The sequence below is a fragment of the Cherax quadricarinatus genome, chromosome 50 (assembly GCF_038502225.1).
Source record: "Cherax quadricarinatus isolate ZL_2023a chromosome 50, ASM3850222v1, whole genome shotgun sequence".
Classification (NCBI taxonomy): domain Eukaryota; kingdom Metazoa; phylum Arthropoda; class Malacostraca; order Decapoda; family Parastacidae; genus Cherax; species Cherax quadricarinatus.
The window spans coordinates 25,837,466-25,852,072 of record NC_091341.1 but is presented as its reverse complement, the minus strand read 5'-3'; positions in this window follow the sequence as shown (position 1 = coordinate 25,852,072).

The window sequence follows — 14,607 nt, the reverse complement described above, 5'->3', positions numbered from 1 at the left end:
GGCTTTTGGGTATCTGGGAGCGGACATGTCAGCAAGTGGGTCTGTGTAAGATGATTTAAACTAGAGAACAGATATACTTAAAAACATGGGTAGTGTGTGAAGGCATCCATGGAAAGACAGGAGTATATCTATGGAGGCCAGAAAGGAAATGTACCAGATGGTTTAGCAATGAAATGAATGTACAAGAATAAGAAGTACATCAACCTGGGGAAGATATATTGAAGCAGAGGCTTGAACATCTATTTTTAAATATCCATTGATACCAACAGAGATGTCATCCTTGAGAGCAATGTAGGGAGAACTCGGAGCGTAGAAATTAAATGATATTGGGTTACCAAGGATGTAATTCAGAGAGCTCACTAGGGGTTATTGAGGTGGTTTGTGGTAGTAGAGAGGATAGACAGGGATAGACTGACTAACGGGGAGTATAAATCTGGGGTGGAAGGTAAAAAGGGAAGGAATGTCTCAGGAGTGGTTGGAGAGGGGGGAGGGGTTACAAGAGGCTTTGATCTTGAAGGGGCTTGAGCATCCAGCAGGCTTGTGTGAGCGTCTTATACAGGAGTGAATGGAGGCAAGTGATTTTTAATGGACTTTGGGTTATGTGAGCAAGATGACTTTTATGTAGGGATTCCGGGAAACTGGTTAGCTGTACTTGAATCTTCAAAGTGGGAAGGGCGGTGCCTGCACTCTGAGGAACCGGCGGGGATATTGCAGTCAAGGGGATATTCTGAGTGTGAGGTGATACATATGTATATGTATATATATTTGTGTGTGCGTGTGTGTGTGTTTATCGAGTTAAGCTCTATTTTTACAAAAAAAAAAATTCTTGTTGCAATTTCATCGGGTAAAAAATACAGATGTGAGCTTCTTTCATTTTATTTCTGTGTTTTAGTTGTTTCAAAAACAATCTATGGCTATACTGAACGAATGATCAACTCGTTTCGTAATATTCAGAGGCAATAGGAAAATCAATTATTGTATTAACTCTGAAATTTTGCTGGATGCGTCAAGCATTTATCTCTGCAGTCGTGGAGAGCCGCAACCCAGCAGAGTGGCAGAAATGCATTCATTTTACTTTCCTGATAGTCAGAATTTTCTTTATCAGTGACAAACGGCAGTTTCAGACAATGTGAAGCACTGAGAGCCGTGGAAACAAGTTGCGGGTCGAAGGGTGAATCTACCAAGACGTTTGATCTTGTCTGGGCAAACCGAGGTCTCCTGCGGTAGGGTCTCCTGCGGTAGGGTCTTGTGGTCACCGTGCCTTCCTCTAGCCAGCGACGGATCCACCTGTACACAGTGGTGAGGCTGGCACCAGTATGGTAGGAGATGCTACTCGCTTTCATCCCCTGTATCCACATCCAGACGATCCTGGCGCGATGCGCTGTCACCGTGCGATGGTACCTTCTCTGTTCCTCCATAGTACTGCCTCTGTCAAACATGGTAAGGCGATAGAAAGTAGCTTCTCCTCTAAGATGCAACAAGTTCTGTATCCTTAAATATACTCGCAATACTAAATATTCTTAGTTTTGTGTAAATTCAGTCATGCTGTCCCCCGAAGGGAGGTTCCTAGATGCTGGTGAAGGGCTCTTGATCCAGGGAATTGTATCTGTGCTCCAGTTCCCTGAATTAAATCAGAATGCCTTTCATTCCCCCCTCCTACAGGCTCTGTATAATCTCTACCGGTTTAGCGCTCTCCAGGATAATAGTAATCAGTCATGTCAGCAATGTCAACTTTATAAAGGTCGATCAATATTAAAATTTCTGTACGTATGTAGAGGCTAGAATAAGCACAATTTATCATTTATCTTAAGCTATATTACAATAATTTCACGTCATTTTAATAAGCAGTGCGTATTTTAATTTCTTGTCATTTTAATAAGCAGTGCGTATTTTCTTGATAAAATTTGACTCTTTTCCGATAACCACATCTGTTTTCCTCTAAAATCAACGTATAATTAAAATCTCTTGTAAATCTTATCCATCTATGTTATTAAATACGACAAATATTAAATGTCAATCGTCTGCAGTATTCTGAAGTATTTGTCTGATATTCTGGAAGGAGAAGCTACACACACATTCTCTCAGTAACTGGCTGTATTTATCAGAATTTTAATAATAATAATGAGAAACTATTTGATAATAAACATACCCAAGTGTTGTACATGTTTAATTTATCAACTTATCGGCTCTCTCAACAATTTATTTACAATATTTCTCTATTAACAGTTATTTAAGCTAATCTCAGACACCCCAAGAGACAACATCACTTTTTCACTCTTGCTACAATTAAAAAAACAAAAAGATATAAAATGTTTTGCTCTATGAACTCAAAACAAAATCTTGTTCCTGAACCTGTGTCGTTTATTTTCTTTGTAAAAGGTAGTAGTTGCATAAAGTTTGTCTTACCTGCCTGGAGTCCGCTCCAATGTCAGTATGTACACCTTACTTCGTCTCCAGCAGAATCAGTTCCTCGGTGGGCAGATCGGTCTCTTCTTATAGGTCTCTGGGGCAGAGATGCGCAGGACCAACGAAATGATCACTGACGTCATTAAGAACTTTGAGTCTCAGTGGCGACTGAGCAATGCAGCACTGACATATATATATATATATATATATATATATATATATATATATATATATATATATATATATATATATATATATATATATATATATATATATATATATATATATATATAAAGGTTAAAAATATAGTTTCGGAATATCTCACTATCTGCCTGAATGCAAAGAATGAGAAGAAGACAGACGCTTTTCAAAATAAATAATTTTATCCCCAGATGATAGGGCTACATTCAAGCCTAAATATACTATACAACTTATCATAAGTACGGAGAAGTTATGCCTGTTGAACTATAGTCCTCTGTAGCCTAAAAGTACATTGTCATAGCTGTAAGGCTATTGACTCTGAGTTCGTATCTTCGACAACTTGGGCAGATCTATTAAGGCAAATACGACCATTAATTAGCGCCATTAATTAGCGCCTTACATCAAGATTGTGATGTCTGAGACAACACTGTAGACGTCAGTTCATTCACAGTGTTGTCCAGTCCTTACAACAACACCATGGTGCTGGCCACGGTGATCGAACACCATGGTGCTGGCCACGGTGATCCAACACCATGGTGCTGGCCACGGTGATCCAACACCATGGTGCTGGCCACGGTGATCCAACACCATGGTGCTGGCCACGGTGATCCAACACCATGGTGCTGGCCACGGTGATCCAACACCATGGTGCTGGCCACGGTGATCCAACACCATGGTGCTGGCCACGGTGATCCAACACCATGGTGCTGGCCACGGTGATCCAACACCATGGTGCTGGCCACGGTGATCCAACACAATGGTCCTGGCCACGGTGATCCAACACCATGGTGCTGGCCACAGTGATCCAATGCCATGGTCCTGGCCACAATAATCCAATGCCATGGTCCTGGCCACAGTGATCCAACACCATGGTCCTGGCCACAGTGATCCAACACCATGGTCCTGGCCACAGTGATCCAACACCATGGTCCTGGCCACAGTGATCCAACACCATGGTCCTGGCCACAGTGATCCAACACCATGGTCCTGGCCACAGTGCTCCAATACCATGGTGCTGGCCACAGTGATCCAATACCATGGTGCTGGCCACAGTGATCCAATACCATGGTGCTGGCCACAGTGATCCAACACCATGGTGCTTGCCACAGTGATCCAACACCATGGTGCTTGCCACAGTGATCCAACACCATGGTGCTGGCCACAGTGATCCAACACCATGGTGCTGGCCACAGTGATCCAACACCATGGTCCTGGCCACAGTGATCCAACACCATGGTGCTGGCCACAGTGATCCAATACCATGGTCCTGGCCACAGTGATCCAACACCATGGTGCTGGCCACAGTGATCCAACACCATGGAGCCGGCCACAGTGATCCAACACCATGGTCCTGGCCACAGTGGATCCAACACCATGGTCCTGGCCACAGTGATCCCACACCATGGTGCTGGCCACAGTGATCCCACACCATGGTGCTGGCCACAGTGATCCAACACCATGGTGCTGGCCACAGTGATCCAACACCATGGTGCTGGCCACAGTGATCCAACACCATGGTGCTGGCCACAGTGATCCAACACCATGGTGCTGGCCACAGTGATCCAACACCATGGTGCTGGCCACAGTGATCCAACACCATGGTGCTGGCCACAGTGATCCAACACCATGGTGCTGGCCACAGTGATCCAACACCATGGTGCTGGCCACAGTGATCCAACACCATGGTGCTGGCCACAGTGATCCAACACAATGGTCCTGGCCACAGTGATCCAACACAATGGTCCTGGCCACAGTGTTCCAACACCATGGTGCTGACCACAGTGATCCAACACCATGGTGGTGACCACAGTGATCCAACACCATGATCCTGACCACAGTGATCCAACACCATGGTCCTGGCCACAGTGATCCAACACCATGGTCCTGGCCACAGTGATCCAACACCATTGTCCTGGCCACAGTGATCCAACACCGTGGTGTTGGCCACAGTGATCCAACACCGTGGTGCAGGCCACAGTGATCCAACACCGTGGTCCTGGCCACAGTGATCCAACACCGTGGTCCTGGCCACAGTGATCCAACACCGTGGTCCTGGCCACAGTGATCCAAAACCATCGTGCTGGCCACAGTGATCCAACACCATCGTGCTGGCCACAATGATCCAACACCATCGTGCTGGCCACAGTGATCCAACACCATGGTCCTGGCCACAGTGATCCAACACCATGGCCCTGGCCACAGTGATCCAACACCATGGTCCTGGCCACAGTGATCCAACACCATGGCCCTGGCCACAGTGATCCAACACCATGGTCCTGGCCACAGTGATCCAACACCATGGTGCTGGCCACAGTGATCCAACACTATGGTGCTGGTCACAGTGATCCAACACCATGGTGCTGGCCACAGTGATCCAACACCATGGTGCTGGCCACAGTGATCCAACACCATGGTGCTGCCCACAGTGATCCAACACCATGGTGCTGGCCACAGTGATCCAACACCATGGTGCTGGCCACAGTGATCCAACACCATGGTGCTGGCCACAGTGATCCAACACCATGGTGCTGGCCACAGTGATTCAACACCATGGTGCTGGCCACAGTGATCCAACACCATGGTCCTGGCCACAGTGATCCAACACCATGGTCCTGGCCACAGTGATCCAACACCATGGTCCTGGCCACAGTGATCCAACACCATGGTCCGGGCCACAGTGATCCAACACCATGGTCCTGGCCACAGTGATCCAACACCATGGTCCTGTCCACGGTGATCCATCACCATGGTCCTGTCCACGGTGATCCAGCACCATGGTCCTGTCCACGGTGATCCAACACCATGGTCCTGGCCACGGTGATCCAACACCATGGTCCTGGCCACGGTGATCCAACACCATGGTCCTGGCCACGGTGATCCAACACCATGGTCCTGGCCACGGTGAATCAACACCATGGTTCTGGCCACGGTGATCCAACACCATGGTTCTGGCCACGGTGATCCAACACCATGGTGCTGGCCACGGTGATCCAACACCATGGTGCTGGCCACGGTGATCCAACACCATGGTGCTGGCCACGGTGATCCAACACCATGGTGCTGGCCACGGTGATCCAACACCATGGTGCTGGCCACGGTGATCCAACACCATGGTGCTGGCCACGGTGATCCAACACCATGGTGCTGGCCACGGTGATCCAACACCATGGTGCTGGCCACGGTGATCCAACACCATGGTGCTGGCCACGGTGATCCAACACCATGGTGCTGGCCACGGTGATCCAACACCATGGTGCGGGCCACGGTGATCCAACACCATGGTGCTGGCCACGGTGATCCAACACCATGGTGCTGGCCACGGTGATCCAACACCATGGTGCTGGCCACGGTGATCCAACACCATGGTGCTGGCCACGGTGATCCAACACCATGGTGCTGGCCACGGTGATCCAACACCATTGTGCCGGCCACGGTGATCCAACACCATGGTGCCGGCCACGGTGATCCAACACCATGGTGCCGGCCACGGTGATCCAACACCATGGTGCCGGCCACGGTGATCCAACACCATGGTGCCGGCCACGGTGATCCATCACCATGGTGCCGGCCACGGTGATCCAACACCATGGTGCCGGCCACGGTGATCCAACACCATGGTGCCGGCCACGGTGATCCAACACCATGGTGCCGGCCACGGTGATCCAACACCATGGTGCCGGCCACGGTGATCCAACACCATGGTGCCGGCCACGGTGATCCAACACCATGGTGCCGGCCACGGTGATCCAACGCCATGGTGCCGGCCACGGTGATCCAACGCCATGGTGCCGGCCACGGTGATCCACCGCCATGGTGCCGGCCACGGTGATCCACCGCCATGGTGCCGGCCACGGTGATCCACCGCCATGGTGCCGGCCACGGTGATCCACCGCCATGGTGCCGGCCACGGTGATCCACCGCCATGGTGCCGGCCACGGTGATCCACCGCCATGGTGCCGGCCACGGTGATCCACCGCCATGGTGCCGGCCACGGTGATCCACCGCCATGGTGCCGGCCACGGTGATCCACCGCCATGGTGCCGGCCACGGTGATCCACCGCCATGGTGCCGGCCACGGTGATCCACCGCCATGGTGCCGGCCACGGTGATCCACCGCCATGGTGCCGGCCACGGTGATCCACCGCCATGGTGCCGGCCACGGTGATCCACCGCCATGGTGCCGGCCACGGTGATCCACCGCCATGGTGCCGGCCACGGTGATCCACCGCCATGGTGCCGGCCACGGTGATCCACCGCCATGGTGCCGGCCACGGTGATCCACCGCCATGGTGCCGGCCACGGTGATCCACCGCCATGGTGCCGGCCACGGTGATCCACCGCCATGGTGCCGGCCACGGTGATCCAACGCCATGGTGCCGGCCACGGTGATCCAACGCCATGGTGCCGGCCACGGTGATCCAACGCCATGGTGCCGGCCACGGTGATCCATCGCCATGGTGCCGGCCACGGTGATCCAACGCCATGGTGCCGGCCACGGTGATCCAACGCCATGGTGCCGGCCACGGTGATCCAACGCCATGGTGCCGGCCACGGTGATCCAACGCCATGGTGCCGGCCACGGTGATCCAACGCCATGGTGCCGGCCACGGTGATCCAACGCCATGGTGCCGGCCACGGTGATCCAACACCATGGTGCCGGCCACGGTGATCCAACACCATGGTGCCGGCCACGGTGATCCAACACCATGGTGCCGGCCACGGTGATCCAACACCATGGTGCCGGCCACGGTGATCCAACACCATGGTGCCGGCCACGGTGATCCAACACCATGGTGCCGGCCACGGTGATCCAACACCATGGTGCCGGTCACGGTGATCCAACACCATGGTGCCGGCCACGGTGATCCAACACCATGGTGCCGGCCACGGTGATCCAACACCATGGTGCCGGCCACGGTGATCCAACACCATGGTGCCGGCCACGGTGATCCAACACCATGGTGCCGGCCACGGTGATCCAACACCATGGTGCCGGCCACGGTGATCCAACACCATGGTGCCGGCCACGGTGATCCAACGCCATGGTGCCGGCCACGGTGATCCAACACCATGGTGCCGGCCACGGTGATCCAACACCATGGTGCCGGCCACAGTGTAGTCTCTGTATTTCTTCAGATATAAGTCCTCTCTCTTTAATACTGATCGTCCATTAGAGTTACTTGGTCTTCAGCTTCTTGGTTTATATATATATATATATATATATATATATATATATATATATATATATATATATATATATATATATATATATATCGTGCCGAATAGGTAAAATTTGCTATTTTGGCTTAAATAGCAACGCTTTTCTTGTTTTTCTTGTCCGAAATAGCTCATTGAGATTACTTTTGAAGGTGACAGAGTTGGCTGCATTCTGAACGTTGCGTTAACTGGAATATTATCTTCTGGAAGACTGGTTCAAGGTCTGGTGTACATGAGGTGGATGAGTGGTATTGCAAGAGTATGTGCGTCCTCCTTAAGACGGTGTACATGAGGTGGATGAGTGGTTTTGCAAGAGTATGTGCGTCCTCCTTAAGACGGTGTACATGAGGTGGATGAGTGGTTTTGCAAGAGTATGTGCGTCCTCCTTAAGACGGTGTACATGAGGTGGATGAGTGGTTTTGCAAGAGTATGTGCGTCCTCCTTAAGACGGATGATAAGGGCATACGTGGTGTTCCTGGAATATTGTAGTTTCTTGATGGATTCTTCTTTATTGTTAATACTATCCTTCGTCAGTGGAGACTTCGCTGCAGGGGCGCGGTGGTTGTAACTACAGTTACGGTGGACAAGCATTCACGGCAGGTGTGGTCCTAAGAATTACAGTTAAATGGGTAATTCTTATCCTTAAATGGGCAGTTCTTGGCTACCTGGAATTAGCAGTAACCGTTCCAGTAGTGCGTTAGTTGACGGTACAGCTGATGTTTGATGGTCCTTCTGTTGATGAAGTTGTAGGAGATGAGTATTCCTTCTCGAGCTCCTTGATCTCCATGGAAATTTCTGTGAACCTGACATTGATCATTGTGGAAGTGAAGTAGGTCACTTTGACCCAGCCGCTCAGGTCCTCAGTTAGGTTCTTCAACTCATATATTGATTGCCTAGTGATTTTTAGGGTCTTTACTGTTGATGAACACCGACTTCTTGGCCTTCAGTACTAGTGGTGTGACAACTCCATAATCTTTATCCTATGGCAACTTCACAGTGGAAGTAGCAACAATCTTCTCACCTCATCGCCACTGAAGCAGTCGGCGTTGAAGGCGTCTTTGGTAATGATCAAGTTCGACAGTTTGACTTGGAGTGATCCTCAGGGTGGAAGCTACGTGGTTGATGCTTCATCATTTATGTTGTGCCTGGAACACGGAGATCCCTCAAACCCATCGTCTCCAGCAATGGATCCTTTTGCACTTGCAAAATAGCTTAGTAGCCTAGTGTCACCTCTTCCAGAAAAAAAATGCTCCACATCCAGTATTATTCACTGAACTGGCTTCGGAAGACGAAAATAAGAATCTTCAGCTACTCCATAAGATGCGAAGCGAAGATGTTGATTCCCTATTCATGATCTTTCAGAATACATTACCCCTCCATCAAGTTGGTTTCTTTCAGATAATTTCAAAACAGTTGCAACACGGGTTAATCACATTGACTCCAGGCTGAGGGACTGATTTCCTCAAACTCCTTCTGATCTTCAATCATTCTTCTCTGTATTGGACTGAGAAAGCCTCTGGTTGGCAAAACGTTTCCACAATAAAGATATCCAAGTGTTGCACGAGTGTCTAAGTCATCTCACAAAATTAGGTTTTCAATGATGAATACTCTTTCAATAATGATTTGTTCAGGCAAAATCGGATATTCCATTTCAAGTAGCCCTCTGTTCTTTTCTAGCAAACAAAAAAAAATAATTTCAAAGCAACATTCTTACGTCCATAAGACTCCTGGACATGATATGGAACATGTACGTAGATATTTATATTTACGATCAGGGGTAACTTACACTTTTTCCCTGGTTCAGCAGTCTGATATCTAGCACTAGATTTATAAGTGGATGGAAAAATAAAGAGAAACACCCGCTACTAGATGTTCCTATCATCAGATGCAGTACTGAGTCACTGCTACAACTACACTGTCAAACTATACTGCAATGGAACTAAGAATTGGGACTTGAGGATGGTGGCCCTCGGTCTCACCACAAGACGATAACGCTCACCAGTGAGGTGCATACTTTAATATATTTACCTTTCCTACTTTGTAACTTACTTCAGGCTAGCCGTTGATTCATGCCCATACACCTCACCGTCTGCCTAGGCAGTCACACTCTGACCACTTTAACCACCAGGCTACAGATAGCACACAACTCTGGACAGCCAGCAAAGTTTAGCATGTGTTGTGTTTTCCGAAGTCGGATATACCGGCAGCTCCAAGTATGATCCTAGTTGTTGTTTTCCTTATCCACGCTAATGCTGGCTACCACAAGACCTTACTTTAATTTGCAGACAAGAAAATATCATTTACAAGCATATATCTCAGGCTAACTTAGGATTCGAACCAAGACACATCGTCCTTTGCCTCGACAGAGAGTCTTAGACCACTAGGCTACAGATGCCATATAGCGTCAGGCGACCTGAAGTGCCTCGCACGTGTAACCAAAATATTTACCGAAATACCTAAGACCATACTTCAAATTGCTGATACCTACCGAAGGTATCTGTAGCCTAGATTTTGAAGGCGTTAGAGCGGACTGCTGAAGCGAATTGTGAGGTATGTGGGGTTCGAATCTCTGACTGGCGTGTAATCTGTTTGTTAATAATTTCGCTTGTTTCAAGGGATCGTAATATACATTTTCTTAGAATTTCATATTGCCTCTGACATAGTTGATATGAGTTGAAAAGTCCACCTAGAAGAGTTCAAGATGACAGGAACACTGTAAGGGGTTGGAAGAGCAAATTTTAAGATGGAATAAACGAATCATCCCTCTGTTAGCCACCAGAGAAAAAGGCCAACAGATAACCTCGTTCGTATAAAAAGAGCAGCAGGAAGAAGAAAATTATAAAAATGGAATAATGTAAGGGAACACTGAAGTACATTGATAAACAAACAAAATGTAGGAAAACTGTTGGAGGAATTAAAATAGAGAGACAAGTCGCAGGCTGTAAGGTCTTTTATGTATTATACGGGATACTTGATGTAGAGATGTTCACCCTGAGGCTCTCTGGACACCACCGACCTGTACCAGCGTTGACGTTGTTGTACTTCCAAACATCACAGACCTGTACCAGCGTTGACGTTGTTGTACTTCCAAACATCACCGACCTGTACCAGCGTTGACGTTGTTGTACTTCCAAACACCACCGACCTGTACCAGCGTTGACGTTGTTGTACTTCCAAACACCACCGACCTGTACCAGCGTTGACGTTGTTGTACTTCCAAACACCACCGACCTGTACCAGCGTTGACGTTGTTGTACTTCCAAACACCACCGACCTGTACCAGCGTTGACGTTGTTGTACTTCCAAACATCACCGACCTGTACCAGCGTTGACGTTGCTGTACTTCCAAACACCACCGACCTGTGCCAGCGTTGACGTTGCTGTACTTCCAAACACCACCGACCTGTACCAGCGTTGACGTTGCTGTACTCCCAAACACCACCGTCCTGTACCAGCGTTGACATTGCTGTACTCCCAAACACCACCGTCCTGTACCAGCGTTGATGTTGCTGTACTCCCAAACACCACCGTCCTGTACCAGCGTTGATGTTGCTGTACTCCCAAACACCACCGTCCTGTACCAGCGTTGACATTGCTGTACTCCCAAACACCACCGTCCTGTACCAGCGTTGATGTTGCTGTACTCCCAAACACCACCGTCCTGTACCAGCGTTGATGTTGCTGTACTCCCAAACACCACCGTCCTGTACCAGCGTTGACGTTGCTGTACTCCCAAACACCATCGACCTGTACCAGCGTTGAAATTGCTGTACTCCCAAACAGCACGAGATAGAACTGAGGGGACTTGAGCTAGAGTTCGCCACATCCACACTGGTGGGAGAGTCCTATGTAAAAGCTTGTATTTGTGGTCACAGTGGTGGCCCATGCTAACCTTATAGTGTATAGAAACACACCTAGTTGGATGAATCTTATTAGAGGCACCTGGCCCAGTGGTTAACGCACTGGCCTGTGAGTTATCACTGGCTTGCCGTGGGTTCAAATCCTACCCGTTCCGCTGTTTATCTAGGTGACCCACAATGTATACATTTTAAAAGTGATAAATTGGCTTATTAATTTATGATGGCATATGTAATATACACTGTATTTAAGCATAATATAACTATAATTATAATTTCGCAAAAAAAATACGTTAAAAAACAATATAAGGAAACTTAAAACATGTAAATGCCAGAAGGATAAAAAATACATATTAATTTGTAATGATAAATTATCTGTATAAAAATGCTGAAGGAAGTTGTAAATAGGAGAAAGAATTTAGTATAATTAATATTGATAAATGAGGTTCCCGACGAGAATTAAGAAAGTTTTAAGAGAGCATTGAACTGATATCAGGAAGTTTAAATGACACAAGTTTCTCCGTTATATTAAAACTTTTATCTTGTTTGTAGTTTAGTGTTGCTGTTGAGGGTTAACAGTTTTCGTTGATGTTGTGGTCGCTCTAGACAGGTGCCCGCTTCACGGGGTGACCGCAGCAACCACTTACAAGGGGGTTTTCCATTTACTCCTCAGTTTCTGCCCCTGGGAAACTAAGCCTGGCCCTGGAGCTGTAGCCCATTAGCGTGCAATATATTTCTTTGGTGGGTGGAAAGTTGCATGCAATTCAGATTCAAGCAACAGACTGGTCTTGCTTCACTGTTCTGCTGTCTGGTGACGAATCGTGTGTCAGTTCGCTCGTGTTTTCGTTAACTACTCCCTGACAACGACGTCAGTGCTGGCGAACACCCGGCAAAATCTTGACGGTCTTTTGCACAATGCCTACGTAAACACTACCCAAAACTGTATTGCGAACTGCCAGTCCCTGATCGATTGAACTGTTCTGCAACTTGCCACTCATATTCCCGTTTGTCACGTGTTTCTTAAGGAAGGCGAAGTTTGTTTCCTGGAGGAGAGAATATCTTAAGGTTAAGTTACAAATCATCTTCGCCAAATCAGCCGTCTGCCATCTATTTTATTTGTTAATGCCCCTCAAGGGAGGCTCCTTGATGCTGGTAAGGGGCTCTTGATCTAGGGAACTGGATCTGTGCTCCGGTTCCCTGAATCGAGTCTGAATACCTTCCATCCCCCCCACATACGCTGTATAATCCTACGGGTTTAGTGCTCCCCCGTGATTATAATATTCTGTATGTTAATGACATTTGATTGCCACCTGTGGCATTCATCCGTATCACAGATTTGTGCATAATCAATGGGAAACTATCTTCTGAGAGATCAGAACCTCACAGCCTCTTAATTCAGCTTCAGATGTTCTTTAATCTCTCTTCTATTCATTTTATTTTGTCCTCGCAGCCTACACATTATCCGTTCACCTCTTTATTAGTAGGGTGGCTGTTTACCCAAGGCCGCCGCCCTATACTCCTCATCCTCCTTTTTTTGCCTCTTTCCTCCAATTTTCTTGGTTCGACATCCTTACCTTTTCACCTAATCGGTCACTGTTAGTGTTCGAATCAATTACAGCCTTTTCCCACTTTATTTAGGCGAAAGACGTTCCTCGAGGGTGTGTACTAAGCGCAATTTTCTTTATGATAATTTGCCTTGCATTTGTGGTCACAATGGTGCCTATGCTAGCCTTCCTATGGTGTAGAAATATACCTAATTGGACGAATCTTATTGTGGCTAGCTGGTCCAGTGGCTAACGCGACGGTCTGGAGTTTTGAGACTCTCTGATCGCGGGTTCTATTCCCGCCAGTGGTATGGCTTGTTTGCAATCGTGTCATTACGATTTCGTGAGTCATAGTTTGCCCTAATGGTACCTAGGAGAGTTTCTTCTTTCTTGCATAGTGTGTGCTGACACTGACATTCAATGGGTGACTACCTCGTTTCAAAGTGCAATTAACGGAGCATTCATCTGGGGCAATTTGCACTATTTTCAGTATCCAATAAAAACGTGATCACCGTTAAGCACCGCCATTCAGTTCTCCATTTGTTACTATGCCTCTATGATTGCCGTGTCCCAGCCTGCAGAACTGTTTAATCCCTCTACTTCCTCTTTGATTGACAGATGTCCTGCATAACACACATTATATCCCTCTACTTCCTCTTTGATTGACAGATGTCCTGCATAACACACATTATATCCCTCTACTTCCTCTTTGACTGACAGATGTCCTGCATAACACACATTATATCCCTCTACTTCCTCTTTGATTGACAGATGTCCTGCATAACACACATTATATCCCTCTACTTCCTCTTTGACTGACAGATGTCCTGCATAACACACATTATATCCCTCTACTTCCTCTTTGACTGACAGATGTCCTGCATAACACACATTATATCCCTCTACTTCCTCTTTGACTGACAGATGTCCTGCATAACACACATTATATCCCTCTACTTCCTCTTTGACTGACAGATGTCCTGCATAACACACATTATATCCCTCTACTTCCTCTTTGACTGACAGATGTCCTGCATAACACACATTATATCCCTCTACTTCCTCTTTGACTGACAGATGTCCTGCATAACACACATTATATCCCTCTACTTCCTCTTTGACTGACAGATGTCCTGCATAACACACATTATATCCCTCTACTTCCTCTTTGACTGACAGATGTCCTGCATAACACACATTATATCCCTCTACTTCCTCTTTGACTGACAGATGTCCTGCATAACACACATTATATCCCTCTACTTCCTCTTTGACTGACAGATGTCCTGCATAACACACATTATATCCCTCTACTTCCTCTTTGACTGACAGATGTCCTGCATAACACACATTATATCCCTCTACTTCCTCTTTGACTGACA